Source organism: Anomalospiza imberbis, chromosome 20 (assembly GCF_031753505.1).
Source record: "Anomalospiza imberbis isolate Cuckoo-Finch-1a 21T00152 chromosome 20, ASM3175350v1, whole genome shotgun sequence".
Taxonomy (NCBI): domain Eukaryota; kingdom Metazoa; phylum Chordata; class Aves; order Passeriformes; family Viduidae; genus Anomalospiza; species Anomalospiza imberbis.
In genome coordinates, this window is record NC_089700.1 from 3,557,807 (window position 1) to 3,573,302 (window position 15,496).

At 41.3% G+C, this 15,496-nt stretch overlaps 1 long non-coding RNA gene across 1 annotated transcript; it reads right to left on the bottom strand.

The window, feature by feature from the left end:
* Positions 1-1,629: 1,629 nt before the first annotated feature.
* LOC137485617 (uncharacterized) lies at positions 1,630-14,002 on the bottom strand. The gene is made up of 3 exons (XR_011005393.1): positions 11,618-14,002; positions 4,150-4,385; positions 1,630-3,813 (listed from the first exon to the last, which is right to left on the bottom strand). It is a non-coding gene; the product is annotated as an uncharacterized lncRNA (long non-coding RNA).
* Positions 14,003-15,496: the final 1,494 nt, after the last annotated feature.

A 15,496-nucleotide genomic window follows, 5' to 3' on the forward strand; every position in this document is an offset into this window, starting at 1 on the left:
GCCGTAGGCATCCTCATTTTTCATCTCGCAGAGAGGAAGCCAAAGTAAGAAGTGAAATGGCTGGTCCAAGCCAAAAATAGAACCTGAAGCACCTGACTTCAACGCCTCTGCTTCAACTGCTAGTTAGCTGCATTTTCCTGACATTTTCCTACATCCAAGCTCAAGTCATTGCTTTGCAGTCTGTATACAAGAATTTTTGTCTCCTCTCCAATCTATAGTTGCCTAGGGAGACAGTATGGTGCCAGGAGAAGAGTGAGATGAGAAGGTGTCTGTTGAATCAGACTTGGGCTCCAACAGGACTTCTCACTTCTCCATCCAGCTCCACCCCTGATTTGCCAGCTCAGTCAGTCCCTATCCTTAGGTCCAAGTCCCTTTTCTTATCTAAATGGTGGTAGAGCAATGACGGTGACCTCCCTTTGTGAGACTAACAAGAAGCATTACATGCAGACATGCATTTGGTAAGGAGGAGTATAAATTTAAATAAGTTCTGGGGGAAAAAAAATCCTCTTTAATATTTTCAGGTGCTTCAGGGTAGGATTTCAAATCAAGAATTGCTTAGAGGTTAAACCTCATTTTTGATCAATTGTACAATTTTATGCTGAATTTTATATACACTAATTTGTTCTTAGTACAAATAACTTGCACATAAATGTTTAAATTACAGCCCTGGTCTGCATGACAAAGAAGGTCAGCAGGTCTGGGGTTATATTTTGCCTGCAAATGTGGTACACACAGCAGCTCTGGGAGGAGAATCAAGCCACTGGCTTCGATATGATGAAGCTAGAAAAAAGTGCACAGCTCTTGCAGTCATTCCCTTGAATCATTTTGACAAATCTGCCTCTCTGACTAAACTTTCTCTGGGGAATTTCCAGGGAGAGCAAGAAAGATTATCCAGGGACAGAGCTCTGGCAGTGATGTGGCTGAAGTGCCTGTAGACTTGAATTTGTGTCTTCTCTCAAGTGCTCTCCCACAAAGCTGTCCCTCAGCTTTTGTTGTACCTGCTTGTCACAAAGCTTCAGGATAACTATAAATGTTGAAATGCCATCATCCCACAGACACTACTATTTCCCAATAACCATTTATTTATTCACAGGGGCTTATGTGCAGGCAAAGAGCCCCTCACTGATGTCCTAGACATGGGACAGCAAAGGAGACACATAAGTTTCAGCCTATGAAGAAGTGAGGACTTGTTAATTTTACACAGGTGAGCAGAATAATGAATTTAATTAAACCATTATGTGTAGAGAGCTGGTATGTGATCTCTGACGTCTCTGGGCTATCACATTTGCCTGATACTACTCTCTACTACCCTCTTTTTCTGTGATATGATATATATCTTGTTTTGAAAAGTGGCTTCTCACAGATAGGCAAAACTGTCTCCACTTGACTGATCCATTACTGCAATTTGACAAGTATTTACATTAGCTGTTGGGATCTCTAAAACACTTCACTGCTGTTTTCTTTTAAATTACTCTGACAAACAGAAGCATTACACAGACAATGTAATGTAAAAACCAAGGGAATATTCATGCCTGCATCTAGGGAAACAAAAAGAGCTAATATTTTGTGTTTTGCTGTTATCTATATTGTTTAAATAAAGACAGCCAAAATGTTCAAGTACTGTTCCATTTTATTCACCAGCATCAGAGACAAAGCACCTCTCCACAAAGAGCTGATGAGACACTCAACTTGTCACATACCAGTAAGTTACCCACCCTAATGCCCCAATCCTTCACTTGTTCTCCAAAGGCAGCAACATTTAAAGATGACAGTTCACATAAAGGCCACATGAAGGGCTGACATCAAGACCCCAGATGCCAACAAGGGCTTGAGTTGAATCCCTTCATTCTTTTCCCCACCACAGGCCTAGAAATCCCTGCCTGTGTACTGTGGGAACTGAGTGGTGGCAGAAACGATATTTGAAAATATTGCACAACTTCATTACTGTCAACTTTCAGTTATGTGATTTCCAACGCCTCAAAGGTGCAGCCGCAATGACAGCGTAAGCTCCTACTGTTCATCCAGGCTGACACTATAAAGACCCTTCTGCATCTGGGGGCAGAACACAAAATTCCAGCATTGGTGGGAGGAACAAGATTAAAGTAGTGATCTGAAGAGAAGCTGTTTTTTTCCTTTGATTACAGAGCTGCTGAAAGACCTTCTTATCTTGAGGATCAGTGGCCGTTTTAGGCCTTAGTCATTCTAGGCCAAGACTAAAGTTCAGAAACTTCTTATAAACAGTCTTTAAATTAAAATTAAGATCTTGCATGGTTGCAATGATTCAGCTAAGTGTGACATGTTTTCAGGCATTTGTTATCTGACCCAGAGCCACCACAAAGCCTCTAATATCTAGCAGATTCTGTTGTATCTAGATAGGTGAGAGAAACCTCTCATCTTCAGACATTTATATCCAAGCCAACTGTCTAGGCTTTCTGTGTAATGAGTGCAGAGGAACAGGCACTGGGGTTGAATTCCCATCATCATACTGCAGACACCTAAAATGGATGAATTGCTCTCTAATGATGCTCCCTTCCACCCATGAATTAAAGAGATATTTGAGAACTAGCCAAATGAGATGTTTAAAGTTAAGTGATGAGAATCCCACTCATCTCCCTTCCAGAGACACTCAGCACAGCTGATGGTGCTTATTTGGGTACACATAGCTCAGAGGTGTGTGTTGGGTACACTCTTGTCTGAAGGCCTCACTTTGTTCTGTTTCACTGGAAGAAATGAGGCTGTTGGCCAGGATTCAACATGGGCAAGGTCTGGCTCCAGGACCCTTTAGGGGTGCACCCGTGGCTTGTACAGTGTGCTGGAAAGTGCTTTGTGAAAGGCTTTCTACCAGCTGACTTCTGTGAGTTCCTGTATATTTCTTAACATAAAAGGAAGTGTGGGTAGAAATATGTTGAAGGATCATGGCAGTTCTCATTAATTATGAAGATCAAGAGGAGCTCTTACTGCTTTTTTAGTGTGTTTCCTATACTGAAATTAGTGCATTAGCTGTTACTTAGACTCCAACCATCAGTATAATTTAATCATTAACACAGCCTAGTTCCTGTTGTTCCACATTTTGAAAGTAAACTACCTTGCTGCAGTGGCAATGATTCCAAGGAATGTGGGACAGCACTCCACACAAATACAAAACAGTAAGATGGATCACACTGCACAATTGAAGAAATAGTGGCATTTTCATCACAAAGGCTGTTTCCTGCCCATGAGCCCAAAGGCAAGTGGATGTTCAGCATCCATTAAGTGGAGGCTTTCTGAAATTCTGTGTTTGTCCAAATGCCCTATGTAAATTCACGCTGGCAGTGGAGAACTTGGAATAGCTCTTTTATTAAGTCAGTAGATTATCGTCAGTCATTCGTCTGAAGATGAAGCTCCTCTTTACAGATGAAGTAAATGAGTCATAGAGAGGAGAAATATCTGTGAACATAGCTGTTCATTCAGCTGAAACAGAAATGTGTTGGTTGACATCTGTATTTCAGAGTCAAACATCTACAACAAAGCATGACTGAAAAAAAGTAATACAGGAGGATCAGAGCATGGAGAGAATGCAGGGAGATTTGGCAGTAATGAGCATAACATCTTACTCGTGGGTGGCAGGGAATAACACAGCAAAAAACCAGAGGTTAAGTAGTGAACAAACCATTCCAGCACAGTACCACATATTTATATTCCCTGTTATTGCCCTAAACCTTGTTGCTTGTATAAATCAAGACTAAAGAGAAGACTGTCCTTTATTAGTTCATTTTCAAAGATCAGGGCAACTGCCAATTGCACTTACCCAGGTTAGCATAGAGATAAAAGAGACTTGTAAGCCTCCTGACCTCAAAGGTGAGCAAAATCCACCGTATTTTGTAGACTTGGAATCAAATTTGAGAGGGATAAGTTTATTGTCCAAGAGTCCCTCTAACACACAGAATCCAGGTAAGCAGATCCTGGGCATTATGATGTTCTTCATTCAGTTCATGCACTTCTCTTTGTACACATTCAATCCAGAGAAGAAAGCCAGCCTTAGAGCTCCCAGTGTGGTGTCCTACAGTCTATTGATTAGGTGAAGCATAGCCTGTTTTATAAACCTCTGATAATTCCCTGTACAGTTCCATGTGTCCTCCAAAAAGCAGAGAAACAAAGATCCACCATAACGGGGCAACTCTGCATTTTTCCAGTTGTCAAAGCATCATGGGCATGCCTGCAAACTCTCCAAGCTCAGTCTCTGTGCATTGCAAATCAAAATTCCTTCTGGATCAATATTTTTCATTGGATGTCAAAAAATTATTGCCCTCTATATACCTCTTCTTGTTGTCACCAGGGGTGTCAAGATTTATTGTGCTCTCTGACCTCATCAAATAAATTCTGTAACAAACTGGAGCCAGCCTGTACTTGGTGAGAAAAAAGAAAAAAGCTGTTTATTTTCATGTTGTTTGAGCCTTGCCACAAAGACTCTTTTAGACCCAAAAGAAGCACCAGATGTTTTCTAGCAGAGCTACAGAATGCACTGTGAGAGGCAGGAGAATCCTGTTTCCTTTTCATGAACTGGAGCGTGTTAGAAGATCAAAGCTGAGGGACAGGAGCCAGGATGAAAAAGTTTCCTACCTCAGTCCAAGACTTCAAAAAAGATTTCAGTACCTACAACTAAAGCTGTGTTTAATGGGGAAGGGGAGGGAAATGAGACTTCAATTTCGACACTTAAGCCAGGCTTTTAAAATGTTGTCAGCAGGCAGTGCCTGGACGTGGTTTAGATTGCTGCTGTGGCTGTGGGCACTGACCACTGAAACATCCAGTTCACTTTCTCAGCCTTTAATCCTCCAGAAAAGCAAAATTATCCTTTAAAAGGCTCTGACACTGTAATTTAACATAGGGAATGCTTTTCCAGAAGATCCCAAGGCACACAAGAAACCATCTTTGTAACAACTTGCAGATGAGAAAAATTGGAGCATAAAGGCTCACAGTCCCATGCAGGATCACCTACGGTCCACTGATTTCCAGTCACTAAAGCAGTCAGTTGGACCCAAACAGGTTTGTGTAATGCCTGTGATGTAAGTCTCACAATAATGAGCTCTGCCAGAGCTGTATGTGAGGTATGGAACAGTAGCAATTCTCCTGTGTAAGGCAGGAGGAGTCTGGAAAAGGTAGGAGGCTGTTAACAGTACAACTAACTGCCCTCTGCTTCCTGCCAAAAAAGGGATATTTTTAATTAAGGAGAGGTTTCAACCAAAGACCATGTCTGACCTAATTTAAATACCACAGTTATGGGCAGAGCATAAATACCCAGCCCAAATCCTCTGCACATCATGCTTCAGTACTGATGGAATAGGCTGTTTTCCTGTCAGCAGGAGAGCACTGGAGAACCATCCACTGATCCCTGCTGTCAGTTCTCAGTATGATGGTAAAAGGTTTAAAGAAAAGGTTTTTTAAAAAGAGGTCATTTCTTTATGCAGAAATATTATTAAAAGGTTTATAAAAAGGGGGTTATTTCTTTATGCAGAAATATTATGTCCTGTGACAGGAGAGTAGCAAGATGCCCCAGATGACCTCACTCACCCACTGGATATTGCTGCAGGGACTGCCAGGAGCAAAGGGCAGCCTTGATTCCCAAAAATCCCAGCCTTATTAAAACAGATGTAGAAAGGTTGAGAAAGCTTGATGCTTTCCCAGGTGCTCATTTTCATTTTAGAATGTTTATTACAGAAAATCCTGTATAACATGGATTTTGGCTGTCACATGCCATGCTATAACCCAGATCCAGGAACTTGCACACACTTCTTCAGTTTCCTGTTAATTTAGTTGTATTAATTGCACTACATGAACTACATATGTTCCAGTAAGAAAGAATTACTGTGAAAATGCAGCCAGTGTGGCATTCTGTGGAGCACTGTACAGTGACACATGAGAATTGGATCCTAATCCATTTTTTGCTTTTACTGCTGGTGTAAAATGGAAACTCCCTCAACAACTCAAGCAGTCAACAACTGCTTTTGCAACAGCAAAAGAGAAACAATGATACTAACCTGATCTGTTAAGTGCTTTTACTCATCAGAATGCATATGGAAGGCACACATTAAAATAGCTAATGCTGCCTTCTCTGTTCCAGTCCTAAGTCCAGCTCAATATAATATACAACAAATACAAAGTTAATTAGTGAAAAAACCCAACTATAAAGCTAACAAGTGGGAAAATACAATTAAGGTAAATTATCCTGTGGAATTCAATGCCAGAATATATTAAAGGTAATTTACATAGTTATATCATAGCAGTAAAAATGTTAATTCTAATTAAAATTTAAAAGTATAAGACAACTCAACTCTTGAAGAAAAGTAAACTTCTCTGAAGAGATTCTATGATTGTTGTAAATCACACTTAAGGTTTGTTTCTCTTTTCTTTGAGCCTGTGGTAACAGTGAACTTCTCAAAGGGGGTGTTTGCCTGAACAGGCATCTGGCCTGTTCCAGTCAGTAATGCACCTGTACCTTTCATTTCACATCCTTTGCAATACTTCTAAGAATGTTTGTGGTAACAGAACAGAAATAGCATGTTACTATCTGAAATGTTTATTAAAGAAAGGAAATAAATTAATAGAACCTTTTTTTGGTATGCAAAACACAAACATGAATTAAGCCATGTAATTCCCATTTAGCATGCTAAGAAAAGAGATGAAGATACTTACAAACTGGGCTTAAAATGTCACGGAAACAGCTGTCCTCCCAACAGACTGAAATTCATTTATTTGTTGTATCCAGGCAAGTCTGACAGAGAAACCCCCTGCATTCACACCTATGTATCACACCAAAAGCTGTGATTTTTAAGCAGACTATAAATACCAACCCAAAATCCAAACAAATGATTGTACCTTGTTAGGGTTTTTTTGTTTGCAAGTGAGGTAGATTATTAATACTTTGTGACATCAAGGTCGTAAAACAAAGCCATATTGCACTTCCAGAGAGAATTGCCTTGCAAATGACATACTGCTATGACTTTCAGGTCCCAATAGTCAAGGAGTTGAAGCCTAACAATTTTCCCACTTAGAATACCCAGCTCATGCAGATCCTTCTTTACAGATGTGATAAAGCCCTGAAGTTGTTTCCATGGAACTTAAAGAGGATATTAGAGATAACCCCTGTAAACAGCACTTCAAACTTGCAGAACAGTTACAGTCTCCCTATCCCCACATTGCTAAAAGAACATATTGCTGCATTTAAAGACCAGTTTTTGTCCCTGGTAGATCTAGAAGTACATAAGCATGTCAATCTGGACAGCAGATGAAAAGAAAGTAGAACCTTGTTGGATTCACTCCATCATTCCTGCCTTGGGACTGTGCTGTTTTGAGAGGTGTCAAATGTATGAAAAATCTTGTAAGCCAGTATCCCAGAAGCAGACAGAAGAGTGAAATACTTCTCCTGTACCAGTGTGGGCTTGCAGGAGGCAGGTGTCATTCCCAACACAAAACAAGACCTGTTTCACAACAATTCTGCCATTTGTTTGCACAGGAAATGTGCCTGGAGACTGCCAGAGCCAAGGCCTCAGCAAGGACATGCTGCCACCCAGCTCTCCTGGAAGTCCCTGATCTCTGCAGCAGCAGTCTGCAATCACTTCTCAGCTCCACAACCCACATCCCACAGCTGGCTCTGTATGGGCTTGTCTCAGTGAGAGAGATGATTTTGTCACCCATTGCCATGAAACTTCATCCAAGCACCCAGTGCTAGGAAGCATACTGTGCTCCCAGCCTGCTGAGTTCAACAAGGAATAGCAGCTCAAATTTAGCAAAAGTCATAAATCCAGGTTTAACTCCAGCTACAGGAGCTATCTCCAGGAAATCAATTAGATTAATCATCTCCACAGCAAGTGTGCACTGCTGTGCTGTGGCTTGCAGGTGCACAGTTCCCTAATCAGGATCAAGCCTTTCCTAGTGTTATATTTTTTGAGGGGCAGTGAGATGTCATTAAGAGACAGCATAAGCTTTTAGTTTCTAAACCCTTCATTTCTTCAATAAAGATTCACTTTGCTGCAGCATAGGATTTTCTAATTATAATCTTTCCTTCTACTCTGTTTTCCAGCTGCATAAAGAAGTCAAATACCTTGTTTACACTGACTGATGTATTGGGGAAATAAAGTCTACTTCTGGAAGCTACCTTTTCAATCATTCTTTTCCATAAAATTCCAGTTCTAATAAACTGATTTATAACGTACAACCTAGGCCAGGTGAGGTGGATCTTGTTCCTCTGTATACCTTTCACTTGATGTGCATGCGTACATACAACATGCTGTAACACTGTACCCTGAGGTTATTTTCTATAAGTAATATTTCCATTCTGAGATGAGGTTTACTAAGCACAGTTGTGAATATTAAAATGCACTAAAACAAGGGAAGTTCATAAGAGGCATTTTGCTGTATTCTGGTTGTATTAGGTCAAACCATCCACTCACAGTTAAGCCCAGTGAAGCTTCTGGCAGATAATCTGTACAATCAATCCCATTTTTAAATCTGCTACAGATGCATTTTACAACAAAGATTGTGTTTGCAGCTCTGCACTTCTCTGTTCTACTCCAACAAGTCTCCTACAGTGAAAGAACTCAGTGCAGGTGGCATCTGTGTTGCTGTATCACCCATCAACAGGAGATGAACCCTGGAAGGCAGAGAAAGCAACAGCTCAAGCCCAGCTCACATTCACTCTAATGACAATATATAACATTTTGTGACCTTTCAGCACCGTTATCACCTTATGCCATGACATTTCAGGAGGTTTTAAAATGGGAATTCACTGATCAGACAAAAAGGGATGTCTCTGAAAACAGTATAGTCACAGAGGACTTAGAGCACATAGTTTATACAGCCCTACTGCTTGGGAAGCACCTTGCCTGACTAAGAATCCTCCTCTACTTCAGCAATAAACCATATTTTACATTAATAACTGAAATACTGAACAAATGTCTTGAACGACTTTGTTTAATTTAAGAAGTGGATGAAATAATCAAATAATCACCAAATATCCATTGTAGGGGTGGAAAAATCTGCATTTCATGTTTAGGGATTAAAATTAATATTCTTCAAAATCTAAGACCTTTTTCTGAGCTATTGGTCAACTTGTATTTAAACAAACCTATACGGTGTCATAGACAAATACCCTGCACGTACAAACATGTAAATATATGCATATAGACATGCTTATTAATATGCATAAACCCTGCACAATTGTAATTGTTTAAGTCATTAAAGGAGGAAGTCAAATGTGCTCAGTATAGGGAATAAAGGCCAAACTTCTCTCTTTTTGGACAAGACATTTCAAACTTTCCTGGTTTAGTTTTGCCACATGTATATTGGCAGCATCTTTTTTCCAGTAAATGTGCCACCTGGATTAAACAGGTTTTTAGCCATTCAGGTAAAGTTTCTATCAAAATGTCATTGATAAGCATACCTGCAGAACTGGAAAGCTAAATCTCCGAATAGACATGGAAACAATTATGAAAATACATCTACAAACTGACCTGTTCTTAGCTGATATGAGTACTGAATTCACAGACTGTCTTAGAATTATTAAGGAGAATCCAGAAATGGTGTGGGAATCAGTCTCAGATCTCAGCTCTGCTACCAGTATAACAGTAAAAAGAAATATCTGCATGAAAAGTTTTGCTTGGCAGCCTGGAAATCTCCAGGACAAATGATGTTTAAGGGATAATAGTTCCTAAAGCCCAGGAAAAAGCCCCGTAGTAAATACCTTTGGCATTTACACATATGGGTAAGAAAGTAGTATTTGACATCCTTTCACTTCATCCATTAAGTCTTCAAAGTAGGAGCCCAAGCACAGTAACCAACAGGGTAAACCCTACTACTAAATATTATTGTTTGCATATCCCATCTATTAAACCTGAACAAAGTGCCAAGACAAGAGGAGCTGCAAGAAAAATCAAGGTGTGATTCAGCTAGGACAAGACATTGTACAACTCTACATTCATCTGGACAAAAAATAATAATTAAAAAAAAAAAGGTGGGAAGAGACTGAAAACCAAGCATTAGCCATCAAAAAAATCAGTTCAAACTGAAATGTTTTAATTCCTTAGTTACAAACTGCTTGAAATAAGGTATTACAAAGTCAGCTGTTCCTCACTATTGGCTCCAGACAGCACAGCTCACACTGCAAACAGTCACTGGACTAAACCCTCGAGCCCTTTCCTCTCTCCTCTGCTCTCCTTGTCAGTGAGGCCAGAGGCATCAGCAACCACAGCAATAAAAAGCACTGGCAGTGGTTTCCTCCCTTCATGGCTCCAGGAGAACAGCTCATCTTTTATTCATGAGTAATGAGGCCTCTGGAGGGCTAAGCAAAAAAAAAAAAAAAAAAAAAAAACAGGAAGCAAGTATTTCTTGGGGACAGTTGGTCACAGGCTGGCAAGTGTCCAGGACATCAAGCAGGAGGGGCAGGGGTGCAGGATGGAAGCATGAAAGCTGCTTTCCTTCCAGCCTTCCTGCCATGGTAGGAAGGAGGATCACAAAAGGGAAACTGCACCCAGAATGTCCATGTGCTGACCCAGGAGGGAACACACTCAGCTGGTGTCCTGCAGGGAATCACTGCCTCAGAGGGGGAATCCAAGATGTGCAGTCAGCACAGATGCATTACAGGATGGGATCCATCCGAGTTTACTTAGGAGAGCTTAATATTTACCGCAGCCACTTGCACAAGCTCTTGCTTTGAATTCTCTGGGTAATTCCTTTCCCCACTTTGCCAGGCTTCACTCATGTCCCACAATTACATCACTCTAAATATTGTTTTGCAAGTGCCTTTAAAATAGGACTACAGGCCCTTGCAAAACTGCCTTTAGAAGTGCCTTTAGACTAGAAAAGTGCCTTTTAGAATAGGACCACACCTGAGGCCAGAATAAGCACCTTAATGGGAATAGAGATCTCCTCCCAGATAGAGAGAACACCCTCTTCCATTTCCTTGTGTCTCCAATAACAGAACACCCTTATTATCAGCAGAGAAAACAATCCTCTGCCATCCTTTGCTTTCCTGAGAAGATGACCTGCACCTGTGAAGGTGCAGATGTCATTTGTCATCTCTAGTTGTGTGCAGAGGAACAACCATCAGTCCCTCACAGCTCAAACCCAACACCCAGCACTGGCTGTGCCTCCCATCAGGGGCCTTTCCATCAGCCCTGACTGGTTCTGAGCCTTAATTATTTTGCACAGGACACTAACAAAAACTTTCTGAGAAGCCTGAGCTTCCTGTAAATTCTGGAATCTTAAGGGAAAGAAAGATGCTACCTGATACTTTCTGTCAGACTTCCTAAAAGATGACACATGCAGAAGAGTTATCTCTTGAAAACTACAGAAGAAATGTAATATTTTACATTAACATGCCTCCTTCATTGCTTTAATTACTGCCTAATTAATTTCAGCCCTCAGAATACCTCCCCTGTAGGGCTGAGCAAATGAGAAATAAGTCATAGCAGGGCAGTCAGAATGAAAGGAAGAGGAAAAACCAACGCAATAAAAACCCACACACATGAGGAGAGGCAGAAAAATGCACATAGAGATCTGAAGATAATAACTCCTTTTTATTTTTGTTATTTTTCTCATATTTTCTATCATGAGCACTTTAAATCAAACCAGACTCGACCCTTACCTTGACCTTTTGCTAAATCCATCCTTTCTGCTTTAGGAACTTGATAGCTTGGAATACAGCAGCTCTTCCTTCTGATACTTCTAAACCCATGTTCTGCAGACTTGAATTAATCCAGAGTTCCACAGCTTGGACTGAAAGTTAAATCCTGGACTGTTGATAAACAATAACACTATTGCATTTCCATCTGTGACATGTACAGAATGAATGCAGATGAATGTTAAGATTTATTCTGTTTCATTCAGCCAAACAAGGTCTCTGATGAAGTTCTGCCCAGCATTGAAGAGACTAGATGCAGCTGAAATGGGTTGCATAATGTCATGCAGGACCAATTAGGGGCAGTCAGTGGAGAATGTTCCCAGACTGCTAATGCAAGGAATGAGCACAAGAAAGTACAAATGCTGGATGCACTCTGGCAGTATTGTGCTGTATCATGGCTACATGGTATCTGACCAAAAGTCAAGCAATACTGTAACATTAAAAAGTACAAATCACTTTATATCAGATTTGTTCCAAATTTCTTTTGAAGTTTCTGATAAACATAAATCAAGCCAGTCCACATTCCCATTTTTTATGGGAAACAGACCAAGTGTTACATCTGAAAACACAAAGAGAGTGGCACCCTGGTAAAAGAATGGATGAACCCATATTGCCTACCTCCATTTCAAACTCTTGAACTGTACTATTCATCAGAGCCCCCAAATAATTCCTCTGGTTCTGCACCAGCCTGGGGCTTAGTCTTCAAGCAGAAAGCTCACAGAGCCATTAGGTTCCTTCTTCTTCATTAAGATCCTTCCTCTTACACAAGGAAGCCCCAGCAAGCACTTACTCTGCAGGATGCTCGTTGCAACATCTACATTTGGCAGTAAGACATGCACAGAGTCACTTTCTCAGCTTCCTCAGTGAAAAAGTGAAGGCTGTGTCCTCCCTGGAGGCAAACAGAACCCTGCTGTAGTCAGTAATGGTGACATACGATCCTGACACGGAGGAGAAAAGGTGGTCCTCCATGCCAGCCGCAGCTGCAGGTGCTCTCAGGGAAGCTGCACCAGAAGAAAAGCATGGCTAAAGCACAAAAGATCATTCCTCTCTCCTACCCTTTCAGCTTCATCAACTGTGTTAGGAGCCTACAGCTGCATTTTGGCATCTAGGAATGATGTATGTGTAGAGAATTTACCTGGTTTTGCAGACAAAACAGAAATTCTATGAGAAAGTAAATTCTCTTGGATTCTCTTGGGTGACCTGTGTGGGTTTAACCCAGGTGTCCATACTCCCTCTACTGACTAAAGCTGTAACCACGCGGCTGGACACTCGTTGCCCTCTATTACGTGCTTAAAGAAGAAAAAGAAAGGAAATTTCAGTCACATTTTCAGTCTTAATCATCCAAAGGGCAGGAGAGTAGGACTGGCTAGTCACTGCTGCTGCATCTTTTTCTTATAAGCTAGTGTAAAGCTCTGGACAAATGCCTCAACACATGCAGAAAAATCATAATAAAGCTTCTCTGGCTTAAAAGAGCACTCAAAACACATTTTTAAAAATATTGTCAGATGCTTATAGAAAAGAATTGTAAAGATGTGCAACTTTAGAGTCTCCCAGTAGCAATGAGCTGAACTTGATCTTTCCAGCTGCTCTGTCACCACGTCCTGTGCTTTGCCTCACTTTCAGCACTATTCGTTTCCTGTCTGCAGATGTTGGTGGCACGCTGCTTAAAATTTTGTGTGGCAGCATTAAAAAAAAAAAGATTTAAAGGTACTTGATGAAAACATAAAAAGCAATGAGATGCTGCAAATAAAAGTGCTCAGGTGTCACTTTGTATTTACTCAGAGTGTGCTGGTGAGCTGCTGTTGCTCTGCAGCTCTTGGAGATGCACAAGAGTAAGGATGAGGCAGTGGATGGGGAAATAAACAGGGAGATGGCCGTGTGCTGATGAAGAGAAAATGTGGGACCTCAGCCATTACACTTAGCAAGGGATTTTAGAGGGTACCCATAAAATGAGCTCGGCACAGCTGTACCCCCAGGGCCATTGTATGGATAAACACACAAAGAATGGACAGGCTCGTGATGCTACAAGAACAAGGACAAGTTAATACCTGCATATACTGACAGCATCCTCCCATTTTGCTCTAGAGCTCAAGCACAGCAGCTCTGCAGGAATCAGGGCCCCTGTCAGTCTTGGGTGCAGACACGTCAAACCCAAGAAACCTCTTAATCCAGTGATGCCCTATTTCATGAAGCACCAGCCCAGCCTCCCTTCTAACAGCCCCATCATTACTTTCCCTCCCACTATTTGTTCTCGTTCTGCTCTCTGCTTTCCGCCTCTGTGACCACGTGATGAAATGATTGGTAAATGAGAATTCATTCCACTCTCTCCAGCCTAGCTGTATGAAAGGGAGAGAGCACAGAGAGGGAACAGCCTGCAAGGGGAGTGCAGACTCCCCACATCCCTGGCAGAGAGGTGATCTCTGCTCCATGACCCACCTGTGGCCATCAAGCAGCAGCGGCTGCAGCTGGAGCTGTAACTGTGGCAGTGGGGCCAGCGGTGCACAGCCCAAGGAACTCTGCACTTCTCTTAATACTGCAGTTTAAGGTCTCAGCCCCTGGCCTTCCAGACCTGCAGGATAACATGCATGAGTGTTAGCCCTAACAGCAACAGTAAGCTGAATTCACAGATTTAACCCAAAACAACCTTGAATAGTAAAAGGTTCTCCCCTCTGTGCCCAAACCATAGATAAGAAATTTTTATTACTGAATATACAGATCCATACTTTTTGCTAACAATTGCCTGAAGTTAATTTCCTCTCATGCTTTATTTCTATTGCTTTCTGGCTTTTACACCTCACATCATCCTTGCTTTTGCTTTTCACTGTCTTCAGCTACTGCCTCACTTTTAGTGTCTTCCAATTTCAATTTGTTGTTCAAACTCCAAACAAGCCACACTCACTTTCACCACCCGTAGCACGCAAAGCAGCAATTCTTTTGCCACAACTTCTGCATTTACCCACTTCTCTGACAAAACATGTTTTGCTGGGCTTTAGTTTCCCCATGGGGACTAGAGCTGGTCTGAGAGGAGCTTCCATATGATCTGAAGAAGACCTGTTCCCTACACCTCAAGAATCTGCAGCTGGGACTTCCTTGCTGCTGGGCCAACCACAAGATCATGATTTATTTCTCTGATGGGGATCTCCACTACTAGTAATAGATGTTTGAATACACTGAAGAGGATCACTCCCACTGCTGAATAAACCGTTAGCAAAAAGCCCTTCTCTGTACTCCATGCTGATTACAAGTACTTCGTAAGCTTTTCTGTACATCTTTTGGGGTGTGAGGGAGAAAGGTCTGAAAGAATCATCTTAAATTCAGGAGTATTCTCCTTTCAGGATAACACAGTACATCTGCATACACATGTATTTAGGCATTGCTGATGACACATCAGAAGTTCTGCCATTTCAGCATTGAATTTGGAATTCATTTAACTCTGGGTGTATCCTGTCATCTCAACTGTCAGACTACAAAAGAACTATTTGGATTTTGTGACATGATGAGTTTTAAAACTTTCAGCTCACATGTGCCTGTCCACCTGCCACATACCCCTAGCAATATTGTTGTGCCTTCAATAAGTACTTGTTCTGTGTTTGATAAACCACTGTGAGAAGCTCCTGCCTACGCTGGGGCTGCAGCTCTTCAGGAGACCATGCTCAAAACCACATTTCAACTGTTAGCAGAAACATATCACAAAATCTGTCATCAGGCTCTCTGCAACAATTCTTCTCGTTAGCCTTTCTTATTGTCCTTTGAGCGCTTATCAGCAGCAATTCCACATGTAGAGTGGTAGAATTAATGCTAGCCAGGAAAATGATATCTTATCTAGAAGCTGGAACTTCCTAA